Source organism: Hyperolius riggenbachi, chromosome 9 (genome assembly GCF_040937935.1).
Source record: "Hyperolius riggenbachi isolate aHypRig1 chromosome 9, aHypRig1.pri, whole genome shotgun sequence".
Taxonomy (NCBI): domain Eukaryota; kingdom Metazoa; phylum Chordata; class Amphibia; order Anura; family Hyperoliidae; genus Hyperolius; species Hyperolius riggenbachi.
In genome coordinates, this window is record NC_090654.1 from 294,526,728 (window position 1) to 294,549,957 (window position 23,230).

The window sequence follows — 23,230 nt, forward strand, 5'->3', positions numbered from 1 at the left end:
TACACAATTAGCAAGAGGAGAAAAAAGAGTGAGGGAGGACATTATGTCAGGATTAGCTTCATTCAGATGAAAACTTTTTAGAATAGGATTCACTGCTTTTCCTTTATAAAATTCACAGGATTCATATTGTGGACAGTGCAACACATCTGTCACTTGTTCTTTAAACCAGGCCTTAATACCATGCACTGGTTTACATCAGCCTGGCAAGAATGGCAGAAATGAATGCTAGACTCTGTAACAAAATGTGTATTTGATTCTGTAACCTTCTTCACAATGGTATTTTAAGTACAGTTTTATCTTTCTCAACACAACAGATAAGTGGATTTCTCTGACCATATTTGGCTGTAAAAATTCCTCCTGGTTTTAATGATTAATAAAGTTTTTAACCAAAAGTGGTTCTGATTAGTACTAAAGCCTGGAGGGCTGAAACTGAACCTGCCTAAATGTCACTTCTGACAACCTCTGTCATTTGTGATTCATGTTATGTGACAAGATGTTCTAGTACTGGCGCCGCCGCCGACCATGTGAAAGCTGTTATACCAACATCTGGAGCCCACTGACCCCCAGACCTCACGTGCTTTCTGAGAACTTCATGATATTACAAATGTTTTCACAAAGTCACCTCAGTTTTGGAACAACCGAGAGCGAACTTGTGCTTGTGGATCTGCCATTCAGATCCACAAGCTGGTCCTGGGCAGAGAACAGCTTAAACAATACAGAACATTTATATCACGCTTTTCTCCTGGCAGACTCAAAGCACCAGAGCTGCAGCCACTAGGACGCGCTCTATAGGCAGTAACAGTGTTAGGGAGACTTGCCCAAGGTCTCCTACTGAATAGGTGCTGGCTTACTGAACTAGGAGGAGCCGAGATTCAAACCCGGGTCTCTGGTGTCAGAGGCAGAGCCCTTATCCAGTACACTATCCAGCCACTGCTACAGATGCTTCTGACTATGGACTTGGTGTTGTTATTACACAGTGCTGATCGTGTGGGGAAAAATGGTTTTATTTATGCTGGAGCCGGTCAGAGGTACTCCATTGTAGATAAAGAGACTCTAGAATGTGCTTGGGCAGAATGGAGAAACTAGCTGTGGGGTAACGCTTTAAAAGACCAAAAGTTCTGCTGGGGTGGGGTGTCTCATGGTTTGTAGTTAAAGGACAATTGAAGTGAGTGAGATATGATGGCTGCCATATTTATGTCCTGTTAAACAATACCAGTTCCCTGGCTGTCCTGCTGATCTCTTTGGCTGCAGTAGTGTCTGAATCAAGTCTGCCAAAATGGTCCTGGGAAATTTCTGTGAAGGACAAAGCCAAAAAACGTCTCCCCTTGCTCCTGCAAAAATCCCAGGGGTGTTAATTACTATTCCCCCTCCAGACCGCCATGGACTCGGGGCTGGCAGACAAATTGCGCTGTTTTTATAGTGATATTTGGCTCAGTCTTTTGACGGTGCCCAGATTACTGTCTGAGCCCCGGATACAGCCGCAATTCACATTCCGGCCGTTGGCGGCGCAGGGTGCGCACAAATTTCCCTTCGCCGTTTTGAGTTGTCTCGCCTGAAACTAGCATGCAGCTAATTCAGTCACATGTCAGTCAGGGCACCTGATATGCTGCATGCTTGTTCAGGGTCTATGTCTAAACGTAGTAGGGCTCATTCACGCTATAAATCGCAAAACGGTAGCGCTTCGTGCTACCATTTTGCGTGGGTGATTTTGCCGCGATTAGTGCAGTAATTCACTGCTCACACTTCCGCGATTCAGAGCGATCGTGATCAGCGCTTTATTAAGCACTCTAATCTAAAAATGCTGCGCTGCCCAATTAATATCAACCCTCCTTCAATGAAGAAAAATGTGTCTAAAATACACGAATAAATGTACAAAGAGATCAACTTGGTCACATCAAGTCCAACAAGTGCGCTGTGGTTCCTCCTGTTGAAAGTATAATTCCTTCTGGTGCTATGCACTCCACTGCGCGCTCATTCACATAACATAACCTGCATAAAACAACTCCACATAGTGTAATACTGTATGACCAACAGGTATATCATACTCCACAGTGCAGGTGATGAAAGTGCTCACGCGTGATCCTCACTGCCCTAGAAGTTAAAAGGCTCACCAGATGGAAACCACCGTATCACAGGTGGCAATCTCACATCAGTATATACTGTATGTATCACTCAGGCAACTTACAAGATCCCAATGGGGATAGATTAGCATGTCACAGCGGCAAGTCCCTCCGATTTAGATGTGCTATGTCTTTCTCAGCCGTTCACGGCGTCCCACTCTATCGGCTCCCGCGCCTCCGGACTTCCGCGTCTCCAGGCGTACTGGCTCCACCCTACGCGTTTCGTCACCAGGACTCATCAGGGGCTAGCGTTGCCAGTACGCCAGCTGCAGAAATACTGCTTGCCGTCAACCCCTCCCCTCTAATTACCATACCAGTCGGTCTTGCCGCCATCATATGCCTCACAATCTTAAAATTGACACTAACTGCTACCCTAATATTACCACATTAAAATACAATTTCGACAGTACATCCTACCCCTAACACATTAACCATATGGTAGGGCGGAGCCAGTACGCCTGATGCAGGTCACGTGGTTGGAGACGCGGAAGTCCGGAGGCGCGGGAGCCGATAGAGTGGGACGCCGTGAACGGCTGAGAGAGACATAAATCGGAGGGACTTGCCGCTGTGACATGCTAATCTATCCCCATTGGGATCTTGTAAGTTGCCTGAGTGCGCGAGAGGCGCAGTGTGTTTTTATTCTGGAACTGACATGCTGCGCGATGATGTTGTCATATATGTTTTATTAAAGGCTGTTTTTTACCGGAACTGGATATGGTCACTGATGTCCTGAGTGATACATACAGTATATACTGATGTGAGATTGCCACCTGTGATACGGTGGTTTCCATCTGGTGAGCCTTTTAACTTCTAGGGCAGTGAGGATCACGCGTGAGCACTTTCATCACCTGCACTGTGGAGTATGATTTATACCGGTTGGTCATACAGTATTACACTATGTGGAGTTGTTTCATACAGGTTTTGTGAATGAGCGCGCAGTGGAGTGCAAATCACCAGAAGGCTTTATTGAGCGATGTACCACGAATCGCAGCAAAATGCTGCATGTAACGCGCTTTACGATTGATGCTAATCACAAATCGCCCACGTTCAGTACCAATTGCGGCAGTGAGATCACTGCCATATACTTTCTATTGTGCTAGAAATAGATTCACCTAGCGCTGGGCAAGATGAAAACTTTGATACAGCGGGGGATTAGCCAAAATGAGATAGGGACGCACATTTTTTTCTCCAATTTCTTTAAAATTATTATTATTATTTTTATTGGTGATAAAATCGCTCAAGTGCACGGTCCCTAAGAGGCAGAGGCACAGCAGGGCTGTCAGGTAACTGGTATTGTTTAAAATAAATTAAATATGGCAGCCTCCACATACTTCTCCCTTCTGTTGTCCTTTAATGTTGGAATGTGTACCCCTCACCTTGCTGCAGGAGTCATTAGCTGCACACAGACATTTCTAGGCAGTCCACCCCACAGAGCAGGGATTTGTTATCCATTCTCCACATCTGATCTGGACAGGGAAAAACGATTTTGCGCAGGCATTTTAATGCTTCTATGTAAGCAGCTGAATGAGGTCATCAACGAATCCTGATAATGCAAAGAGACTGATAGCATGCCCGTCTCTGAGTAGTAATGGAATGTCCCTGTGCTATTCCAGAGAGCTGTTGATTTATTGGTACTCGTTATTCTGGTTGTATCGCAAGCCATTTTGGGTAACCTGATATTTGTGTATCGGGGCCTTTTTTCCTCTTCCATATGGAAATGATTAGCGGAAAATTAGATCAAAATGCATAATAAACTATTCATTCAGGACAGGAGCTTTGTGAAGTCATAAAAACTGCTGCTCAGCACTGTCTAATCTCTCTAGTCTCCATTATACATCAGTGTTGATCGTTTGTGAGCGCCTCCTGGGGACAGATCAGTGACAGAGCACTAGATCGCAGCGCTGTACAACCGCTAGAAACGTTTTTTTTAAATTTCTAACAGCCTGCTAGCCGTGATCACGGGCTGGCAGGCTGATGCCAGAGCTCCGCTCCCTCATTCAGCTAGGAGGTGCGGACATGATCCCCGCAAATCTCCACCCACTGCTCTTGAAGCCGATCGGCATTAGGCGGTCAGGAACGGGTTAAAGAGTCTAGGAAAGAGGGTCAGAAGGACGTAATTATGCAAAAAAAATAGAATAAAAAATAGAAATAAGAAATCTATTGATTCGGCAATAAACCAGAGAAATTACAAGCTAGAGCGATTAGGAACCAAACCCAAAATTCCAAGAAGGTTGCGTCAGAATACAAGGAGCCAACGAAAAGAGGTAAAAGTACAGACACTACAGCTCGCAGTAATTGTGTACAAGGATAGTGTTAGGATGGATGATCTGAAGAGTGAGGATTGGGTACTCAGTACCATATACTGCGCGCTCAAACCTGATACATTAGAAGGATTATCTCATGCAGGTACAAGAAGAGTAGGTTGGCACCAGCAGTTCCACAGTATAAAAAAGCTCCGCTCCCTCCTCACCCCACAGCGATTAGGATTTGGGTAGGAATCTTATGCTAACTGTTATGTTTTATTCATACAATAAACAGTAAAGCTTTTTTATACTGTGGAACTGCTGCTGCCAACCTACTCTTCTTGTACCTGCATGAGAATACAAGGAGTGCTGTAAACATACAAGTTGGAAGCGATGGCTGATCGATTTAGAGTAAATTAGGAAAACTTCTAGAATGGGAAAGGTAGCCCAGATGAAAACTGAGACAGAGAAATTGGGAGCTTCTTGAAGAATTTCACTCTGTCCAAAACAATCGAAGATAGATTATATATATATATATATATATATATATATATATATATATATATATATATATATATATATATATATATATATATATATACACACACACAGTATATATCTTATTTGGAATCACCGATAACAAGAAGTGAATTCCTCTCTACGCTTTGGCTACTTTCACAGTGAAGCACTGCGATGCAACGTGCCGGGCAGTATAATCGCAGTAATAGCGCAATAATACTTGAGTGGTAAACGTCTCAAGAAATGTCAAGAAAATGCAATTCACAAAGGTTTAAGTATTCAGTTAAATCAAGTAAAAGTGCTCTCCATGCGGTAACACTGACAGATGTAGCAGACAGCCAAATGGGGAGAGCCAGGCAGCCCTGCTTCTCACCCCATTAGATCCAATAATCTGGAGGGTGGGACTTCAAAACGGCAGAGCAGGTGAAGGAGACATTTAAAAAAGGTTCTGTATCCCTTTAGATGTGCATATCTGTATACTAATACACAGAAAAGCTCACTATAGTGGCTGCAGCACATCTAAAGGGATGCCGGGGATACACTGGACAGAAAAACACCCGACTAATGCTCACCACTTGTGGGAGGACCCACAGCTTCCTGCCTGACCTGCTCGGCAGCTGGTGAGACTTACTGAGCAGGGCTTCCTGAATTGAAGCATGCGGATATATTACCGACTTCGTGAATTTGAATAAAAAAGTGTAGAATACCAAATGCTGTATTTTACTGACTTAGTTTATTTTACTGAACTGCCCATAGTGAATTGAGGCCATTGTACAGGTCAGATCTCATAGTACATGGAAGTGGCAGCACTTGTAACTCACTGGCCAATCAAAATTGGATTTGTGTACCATGCTTTTCTCTTTATCTGTGCAGATAAGTTTCCTTAAAGTGGACCTGAACTCTTGCACAGGACAGAAGGAAAACAGAGAAATGCACCTTGTGTGTATTTAGAGAGTTAGCCTGTCTAATGCCCCTTCACCTGTGTCTAATCCCAAATGAGGGCGGATTAGACAGTAATTTGATCTTTCCCTTGACTGCCATGGCAGATGTTAACAATATGCTGTTTCTACTTCCTGCTCCCATGAAAGCAGGAAGTAGAAACAGTGCAGATTTATTGCAGGATTTGTATCCAATGTAACAAAGAAATGTTTTTCTGTAAAGGTTATTATGCTGTTGCTTATTATCTTTTAGAGCAGAGGAAGTCCTGAGTTCAGGTCCGCTATAAATAACGGACTGTGAAATAGCAGACTAGGGTAATAAATAGTGGATATAAATACCAGCGATCCTCAGCCTGTGATCCATGGTCGAGGGATTTGCTATATTAAGCGGTTAGGCGATTGTTAGAAAGGAAAGCGGCGCAGGGTGTGGCGATGTTAATCGTGGGATGTTTGTCTCCCCTGGCGGTTTCTCGTCTGGCCGCCAGAGATCTTTCCTGGCAAACTGCGGCCTGCTGATCCAGGAATCATCCCAGCAATGAATAGATAGCAGTGTTTACAGAAGCCTGGAGTACCGTCAGCTGCCAAGCTGCCCCTCGGGGGTCTGACCTCTCAAGTGTTTATTGGGAAGGAACGTCAGTTAGGGGTCTTCCTATGGCCGACACTTGCTGCTCCGAAATCACTCAACTAAAACAATAACTCAACCTTTCCTTTATTGTATTACAACTTCCAGCAGCTCGGTGCTCCATACCGTGGTATTAACAGAACAATAGGAACCAAATTTACATTTTGCGCCCAATTAGGGTCACCCCTCACCCTATATCCCACCCATATACATATAACAAAGTTCTCCACAATCTCTCTCCCCGGTACATCTCCTCACTATTTTCAAAATACCAACCCAGCCGCAATCTCAGATCTGCACACGATCTTCTGTTGTCCTCCTCTAGAATTACCTCCTCACATTTACATGATTTTGCATGTGCTTCACCCCTCCTCTGGAATGCCCTCCCACAACACATTCGTCACTCGCCAACCTTTGTTACCTTTAAACGCTCTCTAAAAACTCATTTGTTCCGACAAGCATATGCTCTACCTTAGGGCACTTCCCTTTGTCCTAAGACCAAATTGCACTCCTACTAGGTATCCTAAAACACACTTGTAACGATTGGTGTCAGCAACACAGATTTTTCTGATTATTGGTGACCTGCAGAATCACCAATAATACTAGTATAGCTAGACACAGGACAACCAATGTGGTATTGTGTTTGGTGCAACAGTAATCAGATAAGTTATCTCCCGAGAAGCGGGAGATACAGACAGTATTGCAGCCAAGGATCCCCTGAGGGGCAGGGGATACAGACTGTACTGCAACCAGTGGATGCCTGAGGAGCAGGGTCCACTGACAGTATGTGAGAGGATGATCACCTGAAGGGCAGGTGATCAAGACTAAGCAATAGCCTCGGATCCCCTGAGGAGCAGGGAATACAGACTATACTGCAGCCAAGAATTCCCTGAAGACCAGGGAATTCAGGTAGCACTGCAGCCAGTGGACACCTGAGGAGCAGGGACCACTGACTGTGCTGCAAGTGTGGTCACAGGTGGAATGAGTGATTATGACTGTACTACAGCCAAGGATTCCCCGAGGAGCAGGGAATGTACTGCAGCCAGTGGACCCCTGAGGAATCGGGACCACTGACTGTGCTGCAAGATGATCTCCTGAGGAGCAGGTGATCAACAGACACTGCATGCAGCTAACAGACACCTGAGGAACAAGTGTCACAGACAGTACAGCAAGGCTGATCACCTAGGAGTTAGGTGACAGCCCTTAAGAATTCCCTCACTAGTGGCGAGACCCACTAGTGAGGGCAGAAAGGTCAGACAAGCAAGGTCAGCAACGAACGGACAGATACAGTACAGAGGCGGAAGACTGATTCGGTATCTAGGTACAGGCAACAGTTATCAGATAGGCAGAAGTACTGAATCAGTAAGCAAGAGAGTAGTCAGGAGAGCGAGAGATCATAACAGATAAACAGTAGTAATATAGCAATATCCTAGTCTAGGTGTGAAGTCCTTGGTTTCAACACCTGGGAACTAGACTAAAGAATGGTACACATGTCTTACAATATAATAGTACTTAAAGCGGAATATAACCCAGCATTACAACTTTGCTCTAAAACATTATTTACAGCATATTATATGCAACCAGCATTTTTTTTTTTTACTAGACCAGCATTGGAAGGGTTAAACACAGAGGTTTAAAGGTCCGTGGAGAGATATGCAGAAGTTCAGATAGATACTTTTAACTAAATAGAATGTAACAAGTGATAAATGTTACACACTCTTTGGCTCTCCTCCAGCTCCTGCACAGTCAGAGAGAGTGAGTCACATCACATTCCACACTTAGATACATTTATGTAAACAACATGTATCTATGTCAGCTTTGTATGCGTCTGCAGTTCTCTCCAGGAACTTTAAAGCTCTGTGTATCTGTGACTGTGTAACCCTTCCAATGCTGGTCTAGTAAAAAAAATGCTGGTTGTATATAATTAATTATACTGTAAATAATGTTTTAGAGCAAAGTTGAAATGCAGGGTTATATTCCGCTTTAAGGCTATCAACGGAATCTGACTAGCTGGTTCTAACACACTGTAAGATCTGACTAGGGTCTGATTGCTCACATGTAAGCATTCGCAACAGCAGACAACTTGCAACTGACAGGCAAGTCCTATGAATACCCAGAGCGCTTAACACGCCGCCCCAGTCACTCAGTCAATCCGGAGCATAGCTGGAGTCAGCTGATCGGCCTGATCAGCTGACTCCCCTTCTACTTGCATAAAGGTCCTGTCGCCTGGCGCGCGCGTAGCTCTCAATCTGTGTGCACTAGAAGGACCAGGCTAACCAGTGACATGTAGCTGCACAGCAGAAGCCGCCGGTTGGAACGTGGAAATGGCCACCCTGCCGCTTGCCCATGCGGCGGCATCTCCGCTATTCTTTACAACACTGCCTCTATATATTTGCTGCATACTACCCCTCCTCTTGTTTCCCCTCCATTCCCTTTAGATTGTAAGTTCCCAAGGGCAGGGCTCTCTCCCCCCCCCCCCCCTTTTTGTGTCTTGAAAGTTATTATAAATTTATCATGTTACTTTTATCACTGTCATTACCAATTCTATATTTAGTATCATTCTTTGTATGTTGTTGTCACTAATTATGTATCTTGTATATTGGTGTACACCATTGTCTGTATCATTATGTACCCCATGTTTGCTTCTTACTTTGTACAGCGTCATGGAATATGTTGGCTCTTTATAAATCAATAATAATAATAATAATAATAACACAGAACATTGTTTTAACTGAACTATGCAAAAAAGTTTTGACTTGCTGGGGTGACAGAAATCAAGTAACACTCAGGGCCCTTGTACACTAAAGCTAAATACTGGCCACCCGACAGAGGTAGATGGATCCAGCGACATCCCTCTGACGTCCAGCGTTCCACAAACCATCTTCCAATCGGCAGGTACACGCCGCACAACGGGCGGGAACGGGAAGTCAAGTCATCAGGGATCTTAAAGATCTGATCCACCATGACGGTCGTCATCGATGTGCGTTGCTAAACGTCGTTTGCATGATGTACCCACGTCGCAAGAATGTGGAAATGATCCCTCGTCAGTCCAAAAAAAATCGCTGGTTGTCGCAAAAATTGTCTGGAAAATTGCGTTGTGGGTAAGGGCCTTTACAGCATAGTGTCATAGTACACTCTCCTACTGCAGCTCATTGCAACGGCCATTACAGGCAACGGAACATGACACAGTGCCTGCGATGCCACGCGAAGCGGCGGAAGTGCTCCGGGTAACGCAGAAGCTGCCGTGCATTATTGTGTTACTTCCACGGTAATCCCAGAAGTGCACCCGAAGATCTATGGTAATATATTTTTTCACACCATGGCTATAACTCGTGGTGCGACTTCGACTGCGTTGCGATTGTTCCAAACCGCAACAAGTGTGAAAGGACCCTGACTACCCAGGGCCGGGCCGAGGCAGAGGCGAGAGAGGCTCCAGCCTCAGGGCGCAGTGTAAGAGGGGGCGCAGGGCTGGGCCAAGGCAGAGGCGAGAGAGGCTCCAGCCTCAGGGCGCAGTGTAGGAGGGGGCGCACAACTCACTCAGCTATCATTCACCCTATTGTGTATGAAGCAGAGAGAAATAAGAAAAGGGGATACATGGCAGTGACTGCAAGCCAGATAACTAGAGATTAAGGTGTTGGGGGCCCTCGGGCACCTCTTAGTAATAGTAATCAGTGTGTGACAGCTGGGGTGGGGGGTGATGGAGGGGCGCACTTTGGGGTCTCAGCCTTGGGTGCTGGAGGACCTTGTCCCGGCTCTGTGACTACCCCAAAACCTGCAACAATAATTGATTATTTAGGGAACGTTTGGGTAAAGTTCAAAAATAATTAAAAAAAACTTAACCTTTCATATTTCATAAACATTTTTTTTAATAGGTTGACATACCTCTACATTTCAACAAAACTGGGGAGGAGATTGTCTCTCAAAAGGTAAAAGCAGGCTTTGTGCCATAAATATTTCTGTCTCTCTTCTCTCTCAGCTCAAATCAATTGCTACTGTTTACAAAACTATAAAACTAAAAATTCCATACATGTTTTGCCTTCAGTGGAGGCTTTGTCAGGGGTGAAAGTGACCTAGTGTTTCCACACAAAGTGCCAGTGCATCGAAAAACATTCACATAAATACTGTATACATTACACTCAATGTAGCAGCATGATAACAGACAACATTTTCTGTTGCCAAGGAAAGTCTCTATGGGTAATTCACCCAAAAAATAAATCACAACATAATGAGTTTTGTCCTCGATTTTCTTTGTGCTCATACTATCTACACACCTGCAAATGCTCCAAAAATGCAGCAGGGCCGAAATTAGTGATAAGGCAGAATCGTATTGGATCAGTGCAAATTGGTTCTTAAAGAGGAACTCCAGTGAAAATAATGTAATAAAAAAGTGCTTCATTTTTACAATAATTATGTATAAATGATTTAGTCAGTGTTTGCCCATTGTGATATCTTTTAAATCCCTGATTTACATTCTGACATTTATTACATGGTGACATTTTTACTGCTGGCAGGTGATGTAGCTGCTGCATGCTTTTTTGGCAGTTGGAAACAGCTGTAAACAGCTATTTCCCACAATGCAACAAGGTTCACAGACAAGAAACTGCCAGGAGTACCTCGGTACTCAGAGCTTCTTGTGGGAGGAGTTTCACCACAATATCAGTCATACAGCGCCCCCTGATGGTCTGTTTGTGAAAAGGAACATATTTCTCATGTAAAAGGGGGTATCAGCTACTGATTGGGATAAAGTTCAATTCTTGGTCGGAGTTTCTCTTTAAAATCGTAAAATGCAGCAAACTGCATGAAGTATAAAAAAGCCCCAACGCAGTGTGTGTTTACATGTATTTTAAATTTTACAGTTTTTCGCGAAAGTGGTCCTTTAACTATTTGACATTCCTGGACGTGAAACTCACGTCCAGGAAGCCATGTGCGCTCCTGCGCGTCCACGCGGCCGATCGCGCGCGTGCACGCGTGCTCCCGGCCGGCGGGTTGTTAGCCAGTGAATCAGTGAATCGGGCAACGGTGCCCGATCACTGATTCCTCGCCCCCGCAGAAAAAGCGACAGCTTCTCTCGGAAGCTACGCTTTTTCTGCTTCCTATGTCGCTCTAAGCGTACGTGGTACGCTTAGAGTGACGTCACTGTAAACAACTCATGGCTGCCATTTTGTGGCCAAAAAGTAAACTACATCTAAAAGTTAAATAAAAATAAAAATACACATATATTTACAAAAAAAAAAAATACAATTTCAATCCCACCCTCCCAAAAATACCCACATAAAATGTTTAATTAAAAAAAACAAAAAAAACATTACAATAAAAAAAAAAAAAAAAACACAAATATTTACCTAAGGGTCTAAACTTTTTAAATATCAATGTAAAGATGAAATATTTCTTTTTTTTTTTTTATTATAAGCTTGTAAATAGTGATGAATGCAAAACGGAAAAAATGCACTTTTATTTCCAAATAAAATATTGTCGCCATACATTGTGATAGGGACATAATTTAAATGGTGTAATAACCAGGACAAATGGGCATATACAATACGTGGGTTTTAATTATGGAGGCATGTATTATTTTAAAACTATAATTGCCGAAAAGTGAGAAATAATGATTTCTTTCCGTTTTTTTCTTATTCTTCCTTTTAAAATGCATTTACAGTAAAGTGGCTCTAAGTAAAATGTACCCCCCAAAGAAAGCCTAATTGGTGGCGGAAAAAACAAGATATAGATCAGTTCATTGTGATAAGTAGTAATAAAGTTATAGGCTAATGAATGGGAGGTGAACATTGTTCGGATGCATGAAGCGAAAAACGACTGAATGCGAACTGGTTAAGGAATACTGAAAGATTGTTAAAAAAAAAAGAAAAAAGAAAAAAAGAAAGCAATGGTCTGAGAGTTCTTATAGGCATAGAGGAGTGACTGTGGGAAAGGAGAGGAGATGTATTCTAAGCGAGGACAGGCTGTACTGAGGCTGCAGGTTGTGATAGAAGTCACAATGGGCAGACTGTCCAAGCATGGTAGTAACAATTCCCTAAAGATGATAGATCAGCCACGCCTCATTTCCCAGCAGACAGACTTCACACATTGCTCTGTCCATGTGCTGGATTCCCATCATGCATTGCCCTGTCCTGGTACCAGCATGTGCTGGATTCCCACCATCTGACCTGCAGATACTAATGTCGAGTCTCTGGTTCTGTACAGAACTCAGATTAATGAAGCCTAAACCCGCTGTATTTAATGTCCTCCCACGAGCTCATCACTCAGGATTACTGTCATGAAATCAAAGCAAGCCGTGTGTAATTAAGCAGTAGATTGGGAAACACAAGGTACTTGTGCAACAGATATGAAGACGAGATACTTAAAGCGGTATTGTCACCATAAAAATCAAATTTCAACAGCAACTGGTCTGATTGTATTAAGTGATAAAGATGCTAATCCTGCATTCAAAACTTGCAAAACTTTTTCTGCTGTTATGGTTTGGAGTTATCACATACTTTAGGAGCACTGGCTCTACTGCCAAACAGTTGAATGCTGGGAGTTCTTTTGATCTATAATATATTCCTCCTCTTCCATTTATTTTCCTGCCTAGCTGCTTATCAGAAACACGATCCCCTGCTCACTTGTGTTACAAGCAAGGCTGAGGTGACTCAGCGATTGGAGGATAAGACAGTGTAGTTCCTTGTATACACCTCCGTGGGAGTGTCTGAAGACTCTGGGAGGAGGGCAGCTAATGAATACACAATGAGCAAGAGAAGGGAGGGGGGAAAACAAGAGTCAGGGAGGATATGATGTCAGCATTAGCTTGGCAAGATGGCCACTGCCTAGAATAGGATTTTCTGCTTTTCCTTTATAAAATTCACAGTAATCATTATGTGGATAGCACAATACATCTGTTATGTAAGTAGAAGTAGTATTTATCTCAGAATCAGAATCAGTTTATTTCGCCAAGTACAACAGGGATTGTACCCGGAATTGGTTTTGGCACTTCAGGGTCGGCAATGGTACAGTAAACATAAAGTGACACAGAAAACACAAAGAGTACAGTGGTACAGTAGGCAGTACTTCAAGTATACAGTAGATCCAGAAAATTATACAAAGTTATACATGGATAAGAGATACAAAAGAAAGTCCAAGGAGAGGAACCAGGGGGTAATCCGCTGCCGTCTAGGCACTCAAACACTTTGCAGTGATACTTGAATCAGATGCCCCGCAGACTGTCCTTGGGGAGAGAGAGAGAGAGAGAGAAGAGTGTCTCCTTGGGGTTGCGGTGGAATCTGGCTGATTGGTGTTTGGTTGGTGTTCTGGTTGGCTGGCCAAAAAAGTCCCATGTGAGCTGCTTGAATGCGATAAGGGTGGCAGATGACTGGTGCGGTGAAACGGCAACTGAAGGATCCAGGCCGCACCTAAATTTAGCACCTGGTTGCAGCCTAGTATGGAGAGATCAGGGGTCTCCAGACAGACAGCAATGGCGATTGAGGAGAACGCAGACCCCTGGGAGGCCGCGCCGAAAGTTGTCATAATCCAGGCCAGAGTGCAGGCTGGCAGGGTCTGACATGGAGGAGGATGGCAGGGCACACTTGCCTTGTCCTGGAGCTGGTCCTCTGGTGAATGGAGCCGGACAGCTGCGATTTCCTCCTCCTAGCTGGATCCAGGCAGGGCTGTGCTGCCAATACTTGCTCCTGATCAGCTGGTGGATGGGGCTAAAGACATGCCGCTGCTTCTCTTCCCTGTTCAGTGCAGCGGCATGGGACCCTCTGACAGCACAGAAGGACTTCCATGGTACGTGGCGGTGGTGGGAATCCGATCGGCGGTGAGTGGCAAACCAGAGGCCGCGGGACAGGGCAGCCAGGAACCATCGCAGGCCAGCTGATCAGCACGTGGCTTGATCAGCTGGCTGCACACCGGCGCGGTCTGCATGTCCGGTAGGGAGAGAGCAGATGGTCCAGGGTCCTGACCGGCAGGCCTCAGTAGCGACATCCGCATGAAGCACGGATACAGCTGCGGGGCCAGCATCGGCAGCGTCATGTGGGGTCAAAATCAGCTGGTGTCTCCCATGTGGCAAGCGAGCGCTGGGGGCCCGGAGCCCGGGAAGCCGTCAGACCGCACTCTACAGCAACGGAGTGAGGGAGCTGGAGGGAGCCTCTGTGGTGAGCCATGGCCAGGGGGGAACCCAGGAAAGGAGAAAAGATAAGTTATTGTCGGAGCCCTGTGGCCGTGGCTTCCTATCCAGGCGCCATCTTAGGTCTACTTATATATGTGTGTTTTTTATTTCTAGGTTAGCATGGGTGTCGCTGGTTTTATAAAGGAATCATCAGGCACAATATGCTGCCCCCTGATATACTTACACGGGGCTTCCTCCAGCCCCTTACAGCCGACATGTCCCACGCTGCAGCTCCACTCTCCCTGCCGGTGCAGAGGCCGACCTCATCTACTGCGTCTGCACAAGCGCCGCTGTCAGTTAACCCCACATTTTCTGTTGTGTACTGTGCAGGCTTGATTACAACGGCGGTGACCCCGAACCAGCGGCTGGGAGCGGAGATGCTGCGAGGGACGTGTCGGCTGTAAGGAGGAAGCCCCGGGTAAATACTGTATATCATGGTGTATAAGACTTTACTTTTTAACTCTTGAAAATCTTCTGAAAAGTCAGGGGTGGTCTTATACGCCGGGTGTCATTGATGCCGGGTGATATGCCCTATCCAGTTACCGCCTCTCAGACCTCGCTGCTGAGGACTGTAGTGAAGCGGCGCAGGCGCACATGTGCGAGATCTGAGAGGCAGAGAAGGAGGTAAATAGGATACAAGGGCGGGGCCAGAAGGGTGAATGAGGCGTGTTTTATGGACACAGCGCAATCTATTCTTCCATACCGCTCTGATAAACAGGTAGACAAGGAGAGCTGACCAATCCGCTTAGGGAGAGGGAGAGATGACCAATCCAACCAGTCTCTATATACTGTTATATACTGGGTACCACATACAGTACAGCACCAGTATCTGTTCATACATAGCACCAAAATATGATTTTTTTTTAATTTTTATTTGGTGTGTGTTAGAAGAGGGGTAGTCTTGTACAGAGAGTATATCCCAAACTCTGTATTTTAACTGGAAATATATGGTATATCAGGGGGCAGCATATTATGCCTGATGATTCCTTTAACCACTTCAGCCTTCAGTCATTTTTCACCGTATGTATTTGAGCAAATTGCACCTCCCATTCATTCGCCAATAACTTTATCACTACTTATCACAATGAATTGATCTATATCTTGTTTCTTCCACCACCAATAAGGCTTTCTTTGGGTGGTACATTTTGCTAAGAATTATTTTTTTCTAAATGCATTTTAACGGGAATATTGTTTAACCACTTGCCGACCGCCCACAGCCCATGGGCGGCGGCAAAGTGGACGCCTTAAGGACCGCAATACGCCTGACGGCGGCGGGTCCTTAAGGCGTGTCCGGGGAGCGATCGCGTCATCTATGACGCGCGCTCCCCGCGGCGAAAGGTCCCGCCCACCTTGCCCGATACCCCGCCGGCCAATTAGCAGCGCCGGCGGGGTTTAAAAATACGATCTGGCCAATAGTATTGTATAATACACTTTGTTTACGTAACAAAGTGTATTATACAGGCTGCCTCCTCCTCCTCTGCACGCATCTTCGCACGGATCTCGGAGGAGGAGGCAGCCCTGTTAGAGCAAGCACAGAACAGGTTTTTTACACCCACAGACCCCCCGATCGCCCACCCCAGCCTTCAGAACCCCCCCTGACCACCCCAGCAGACCCAAGTTTGCACCCAAGCACCCCCTAATAAACCTATCAATCACCCCCTGCCACTATCTGCCGACGCTATTATTTAGATTAGGTCCCTAACTGCCCCCTAGGGTCCCTTGATCACCCCCCCCTACCCTCAGATCCCCCCAGACCCCCCCCCCAGCCCCCCACCCCTGTATACTGTATACTGTACTGCATCTGCCTCACCCACTGACCACCTGTCTATCACCTGTCTGTCACTTGTCACCACCACCCATCAGAGCAGACCCTAAACTGTCCCTTGGGGGCACCTGATCACCCACCCAGACCCCCAGATTGTCCTCAGACCCCCCCCCTGATAACCTCCCCAGTGCATTGTTTACATCTATTCTCCCCTGTAATCACTCACTGACCTCCCATCGGTCACCCCCTGTGTCTGCCACCCATCAGATCAGGACCCAATCTGCCCCGTGCGGGCACCTAATCAACCCCCCTCACCCTCAGATCGCCCTCAGACCCCCCCCCCCCCCCCCCAATCACCTTCCCAGTGCATTGTATTTGATTGTGCTGTCATATTGTGCTGTCATTGTATTTGATTGTCCCGTAATTGTATTTGATTGTCCCGTGATTGGCCTGTGATTGTCCCGTGATTGGCCTGTGATTGTCCCGTGATTGGCCTGTGATTGTCCCGTGATTGGCCTGTGATTGTCCCGTGATTGGCCTGTGATTGTCCCGTGATTGGCCTGTGATTGTCCCGTGATTGGCCTGTGATTGTCCCGTGATTGGCCTGTGATTGTCCTGTGATTGTCCCGTGATTGGCCCGTGATTGTCCCGTGATTGGCCTGTGATTGTCCCGTGATTGGCCTGTGATTGTCCCGTGATTGGCCTGTGATTGTCCCGTGATTGGCCTGTGATTGCCCCGTGATTGGCCTGTGATTGGCCCGTGATTGGCCTGTGATTGTCCCGTGATTGGCCTGTGATTGTCCCGTGATTGGCCTGTGATTGTCCCGTGATTGGCCTGTGATTGGCTTTGATTGTCCCGTGATTGGCCTGTGATTGTTTCTGATTGCTTCTGATTCCCCACTCGCCACCACCCCCCTGTCACTATCCTAGTGATCTAAAAACAGTGATCAGTGGAAACTGTCACTTTTTTAGTATCACTAGTGTTAGCAGTTAGGCCAGTTAGCTAGGCCCCTTTGTTAGTGTCAGTTAGTGCTCAGCCCACTGCACCACAGTCACTAATTAGCGTCATCACTGTCGCTAATCAACATTGTTACTATATAGTATCTGTAAGTGATCATTACTGATCGCAGTCAGATCTATTAGGGTCACTAGGATCCACTAAAAAACGCAGTGTTTGCCCGATCAGGTCTGATCGCTCGCCTGCACTTGCGTTCAGCCCACCCCACCGCAGTGACAGAATTTTTTTTTCTGATCACTGCAAAAACCACTGTACACTAGCTGTGCACTGTAAACATCAGTTTTGATTTTTTTTTTAATCAAAACTCAGTGATCACAGCTTTCTACCGCTCAAATACTCCCTTTCGCTAAGTAGGTGCTCTTTTTTCTGGGTAGTCTCAGAGGAATACCCCCTAAATTTAGCAGTCCACCATGGCAAAAAAGGGGTATTCCGATGATGAGGTTCTCAGGTACATGGCCCAGTCGGATGAGGACGATTGGGACGAACCATTCGACGAATCATCTGGGTCAGAGTTTGTACCTGAATTGAGCAGTGGCTCACTGACCGATAGTGATGACGAGGTTGAGGTCCCGGCTAGAGCCAGCCGTACCACACCCCATGTCGTTGGACAGCAGGTGGCGCAGGATCAGCCTCAAGGGCAGCAGAGTGGTGCTCGTGCTGGTCTGAGATTTCATGGTGGGGCAGGCAGCACAGCATCTCCTGGACCTAGAACCAGTACTTCCGTACACCCTGGTGAAGTGGCGAGCACCAGCGTGGAAGTTGAAACTGGTTCGGTGGCACGTGTAGTAACACCCCAGTCGCAGCCATCAAGTAGACGGGCCCGTACTACCCCTAGTTTACCAGAGGTGCTGGCAAATCCAAATTGGCAATCCCCTGATACCGCCGCACCCGTACTGCCCCCTTTCACCGCCCAGTCTGGAGTCCAGGTGATGACAGATAATCTAGGATCGCCCCTAGACTTTTTTTATCTGTTCATCACCCAGGATCTCTTAGACCTAGTCGTGGCAGAGACCAACCGTAAAGCCACACAATTTCTAACCGCCAATCCGAATGTCTTCCTTGCCCAGCCATTTCGGTGGAAACCAGTCCAAGTTTCCGAACTTAAAATTTTTTTGGGCCTTCTCTTAAACATGGGTCAAATCAAACAAAATGTGTTGCGGTCTTATTGGTCTACAGACCCATCACAACATGTTCCCTTGTACTCTGCTGCCATGTCCAGGACACGATTTGAGAACATCCTGCGCTTCCTGCACTTCAATGATGATGAAACCTGTCATGAAAGTGACCACCCTGCTTTTGACCGGCTCCACAAAATGCGGCCCCTCATAGACCACCTGTCATCAAAATTTGCAGATGCTTATACCCCTGAACAGCAAATCTGCGTAGATGAGTCCCTCATACGTTTTACCGGGCGCCTTGGCATCAAACAGTACATCCCAAGCAAGCGCGCCCGGTATGGGGTGAAACTGTATAAGCTCTGTGAAAGGGCCACAGGCTATACATCTTATTTTAGAGTCTATGAGGGAAAAGACTCCAAATTGGAGCCGGTCGGATGCCCTGACTACCTGGGGAGCAGTGGAAAGGTTGTGTGGGACTTGGCGTCACCCTTGTTCCAGAAGGGGTACCATCTTTATGTGGACAATTACTACTCAAGTGTGGCCCTCTATCAGCACTTAAAGTTAGAAGGAATCCGATGCTGTGGCACCGTGCGGCATAGTCGCCGGGGCTTCCCCCAACGGCTCATTACCACCAAACTTCAACGGGGGCAGAGGGCCGCATTGAGTGCTGACGACCTGCTCGCGGTGAAATGGAAGGACAAGAGGGACGTTTACTTTCTGTCCACCATTCACGCAGACACGACAGTCCAAATTCAACGGCGAACTGAGGTCATTGAAAAACCCCTTGTCGTCCACGAGTATAATACCAACATGGGAGGGGTGGACTTCAATGACCAGAGGTTAGCGCCCTATTTACTTTCCCGCAAAACAAGGCGCTGGTATAAAAAAGTGTCCTTTTATTTAATTCAATTGGCAGTTTACAACAGCTTTGTTCTCTACAGTAAGGCTGGGAGAACTGGATCGTTTCTACAATTTCAGAGACAGATCACTATGGAACTCCTGTATCCAGGAGGTGCCCGGGCCCAACCCCAAGATGCAACTAGCAGGCTGCATGGAAGGCATTACGCCTATCCGATTCCAAGTACCCCAGGTCACCGAATCCGAAGAAAACGCTGTCGTGTCTGCAGCAGGGCTGGAACAAGGCGTGACACCACTGTTTATTGTCCCCGCTGCCCTGACCAGCCTGGACTATGCCTAGGGGAGTGTTTTGAGAGGTACCATGAGCAGGTACACTATTAGAGAGTAGGGAACTACAGACACAGCGGTAGGCACACAAGGGTCTCTCAGTGCTATTTCACACTGCTGCGATGCGTTAGGGCAAAATGCCTAGCGAAAGTCACACTTTGCGGTCCCCCCCTACGCCGGAAGTGCTTGACTTAACACTAGTGCATGCCTACGTTACTGCGTGGCTTCTGTGGCAATTTCGATCGGCCCGGAAGTCATGTTAGTCTATGGCGACGCAGTTCATTACTAGGCCGAATGCTACTCTTGTGGTATTCCCTGAAGGTCTGTTTTGGACGATACGGTGCGGCGGGCTCGACCCACCGGATATGTCAATATGCAGTGTGAAACCAAACATCTGGTTTTGAGAGAGCGTAATACACAGGGCTGCCAGAAACCTCTCCTTTCACTTGGGACAAAATGCGTAATGTACTTCGCCACAACTCTGTGCGATTTGCACTTCGCACATTGTCCCATGGGGGAGGAGAGGTTTGTCCTCGGGAGGTAAGTTAAAAAAAACAAAAAAAAACAAAAAACAGGTAAGCAAAGAAGCTAATGTTTAGTTTGCAATGTTAAGGTTTTTATTAAAAAAGTTCAGTTTATTAATGTTAATGAAGTAATTGCTTTGCTGCTTGCCTGTTTTTTGTTTTTTTTTGTATTTTTTTTCCTTTTTCCATCCAATAACCTTCCAGGTGGACCGAGCGAACGACTAACCAGCTGCAGCACTGATGGTGCATCCTGACAGAACATTGCGCGTCTGTCAGCTTACACATAAGTCGGTGCATGCAGCGCTGCAGGACGAGATTTCTCCTCCGCAGTCAAAAAGATACGTTTGCCGAGGCATATGGGCCGAGGAGTGGTGTTGGGGATTCATATGCTTTGGCAAACACTTTGTATCAAAAAAGAACTCTGGCAATGATTTGTTCATCCACATCGATCGGTGTGAATGGATAAATCAGGTTTGCCAGGGCATACGAGCTGGTGGGTTTGGATTTTTGGGGCGGCAGCTCCTATGTCCTGGCAGACGCCTTCTCCTCCTTTTTGTATTGTTTTGTCTTTTTTCTTCTCTCTTTTTTCTATCCAGACCGACCAATCAGCTGCAGCACTGATGGTGCATCCTGACAGAACAATGCGCGTCTGTCAGCTTACACATAAGTCGGTGCATGCAGCGCTGCAGGACGAGATTTCTCCTCCGCAGTCAAAAAGATACGTTTGCCGAGGCATATGGGCCGAGGAGTGGTGTTGGGGATTCATATGCTTTGGCAAACACTTTGTATCAAAAAAGAACTCTGGCAATGATTTGTTCATCCACATCGATCGGTGTGAATGGATAAATCAGGTTTGCCAGGGCATACGAGCTGGTGGGTTTGGATTTTTGGGGCGGCAGCTCCTATGTCCTGGCAGACGCCTTCCTCTTTTTTTTTTTTTTTTTTTTTTTTCTCCAAAATTTTTTGGCAGATATTTTTTCATCCACATTGATTGATTGTTTGACGTAAATTTTTCCTTTCAGCCCACAGTGCATTACCCTTATGCCCAATATAAGGAGTATAGCAGAAACTCCTAATACTGGCCATACATGTAATGATTGCAGAGACCCTAAAATGCCAGGACAGACCCCACGAATGATGCCATTTTGGAAAGAGGACACCCAAAAGTATTCCGTGAGGTGCATGGTGAGTTCATAGAATGTTTTATTTTTTGTCACAAGTTAGCAGAAATTGTGGTTTTGTGGTTTTTTTTTGTTTTTTCACAAAATGTCATTTTCCGCTAACTTGTGACAAAAAATAACATTTTCTATGAACTCACCATGGCCCTCATGGAATACCTTAGCGTGTATTCTTTCCAAAATGGGGTCATTTGTGGGGTTTGTTAACTGTCCTGGCAAGTGGGCGGGGTGCTAAATTTTGAGCACCCCTGTAAAGCCTAAAGGTACTCATTGGACTCTGGGCCCCTTAGCGCAGTTAGGGTGCAAAAAAGTGCCACACATGTGGTATCGCCGTACTCGGGAGAAGTAGTACAATGTGTTTTGTGGTGTATTTTTACACATACCCATGCTGGGTGGGAGAAATACCTCTGTAAATGACAATCTTTTGATTTTTTTACACACAATTGTCCATTTACAGAGTTATTTCTCCCACCCAGCATGGGTATGTGTAAAAATACACCCCAAAACACATTGTACTACTTCTCCCGAGTACGGCGATACCACATGTGTGGCACTTTTTTGCACCCTAACTGCGCTAAAGGGCCCAAAGTCCAATGAGTACCTTTAGGATTTCACAGGTCATTTTGCGGAATTTGATTTCCAGACTACTCCTCACGGTTTAGGGCCCCTAAAATGCCAGGGCAGTATAGGAACCCCACAAATGACCCCATTTTAGAAAGAAGACACCCCAAGGTATTCCGTTAGGAGTATGGTGAGTTCATAGAAGATTTTATTTTTTGTCAAAAGTTAGCGGAAAATTGATTTTTATTGTTTTTTTCACAAAGTGTCATTTTCCACTAACTTGTGACAAAAAATAAAATCTTCTATGAACTCACCATACTCCTAACGGAATACCTTGGGGTGTCTTCTTTCTAAAATGGGGTCATTTGTGGGGTTCCTATACTGCCCTGGCATTTTAGGGGCCCTAAACCGTGAGGAGTAGTCTGGAAATCAAATTCCGCAAAATGACCTGTGAAATCCTAAAGGTACTCATTGGACTTTGGGCCCTTTAGCGCAGTTAGGGTGCAAAAAAGTGCCACACATGTGGTATTGCCGTACTCGGGAGAAGTAGTAAAATGTGTTTTGGGGTGTATTTTTACACATACCCATGCTGGGTGGGAGAAATAACTCTGTAAATGGACAATTGTGTGTAAAAAAATCAAAAGATTGTCATTTACAGAGGTATTTCTCCCACCCAGCATGGGTATGTGTAAAAATACACCCCAAAACACATTGTACTACTTCTCCCGAGTACGGCGATACCACATGTGTGGCACTTTTTTGCACCCTAACTGCGCTAAAGGGCCCAAAGTCCAATGAGTACCTTTAGGATTTCACAGGTCATTTTGCGGAATTTGATTTCCAGACTACTCCTCACGGTTTAGGGACCCTAAAATGCCAGGGCAGTATAGGAACCCCACAAATGACCCCATTTTAGAAAGAAGACACCCCAAGGTATTCCGTTAGGAGTATGGTAAGTTCATAGAAGATTTTATTTTTTGTCAAAAGTTAGCGGAAAATTGATTTTTATTGTTTTTTTCACAAAGTGTCATTTTCCACTAACTTGTGACAAAAAATAAAATCTTCTATGAACTCACCATACTCCTAACGGAATACCTTGGGGTGTCTTCTTTCTAAAATGGGGTCATTTGTGGGGTTCCTATACTGCCCTGGCATTTTAGGGGCCCTAAACCGTGAGGAGTAGTCTGGAAATCAAATTCCGCAAAATGACCTGTGAAATCCTAAAGGTACTCATTGGACTTTGGGCCCTTTAGCGCAGTTAGGGTGCAAAAAAGTGCCACA

At 45.7% G+C, this 23,230-nt stretch overlaps 1 protein-coding gene across 2 annotated transcripts in view; it reads left to right on the forward strand.

Annotated features, from left to right (window-relative positions):
• LOC137533381 (B2 bradykinin receptor-like) overlaps positions 1 to 23,230 on the forward strand; it is a 70,081-nt gene that overhangs the window by 32,003 nt on the left and 14,848 nt on the right. The window contains exon 2 of one of the 2 annotated variants that reach the window (XM_068254781.1): positions 10,315 to 10,368. The exons of the other annotated variant lie outside the window; for it this stretch is intronic. The gene's annotated coding sequence lies outside the window, so the exon portion shown is untranslated. The remainder of the gene's footprint in view (positions 1 to 10,314; positions 10,369 to 23,230) is intronic. 2 annotated transcript variants of the gene reach the window in all.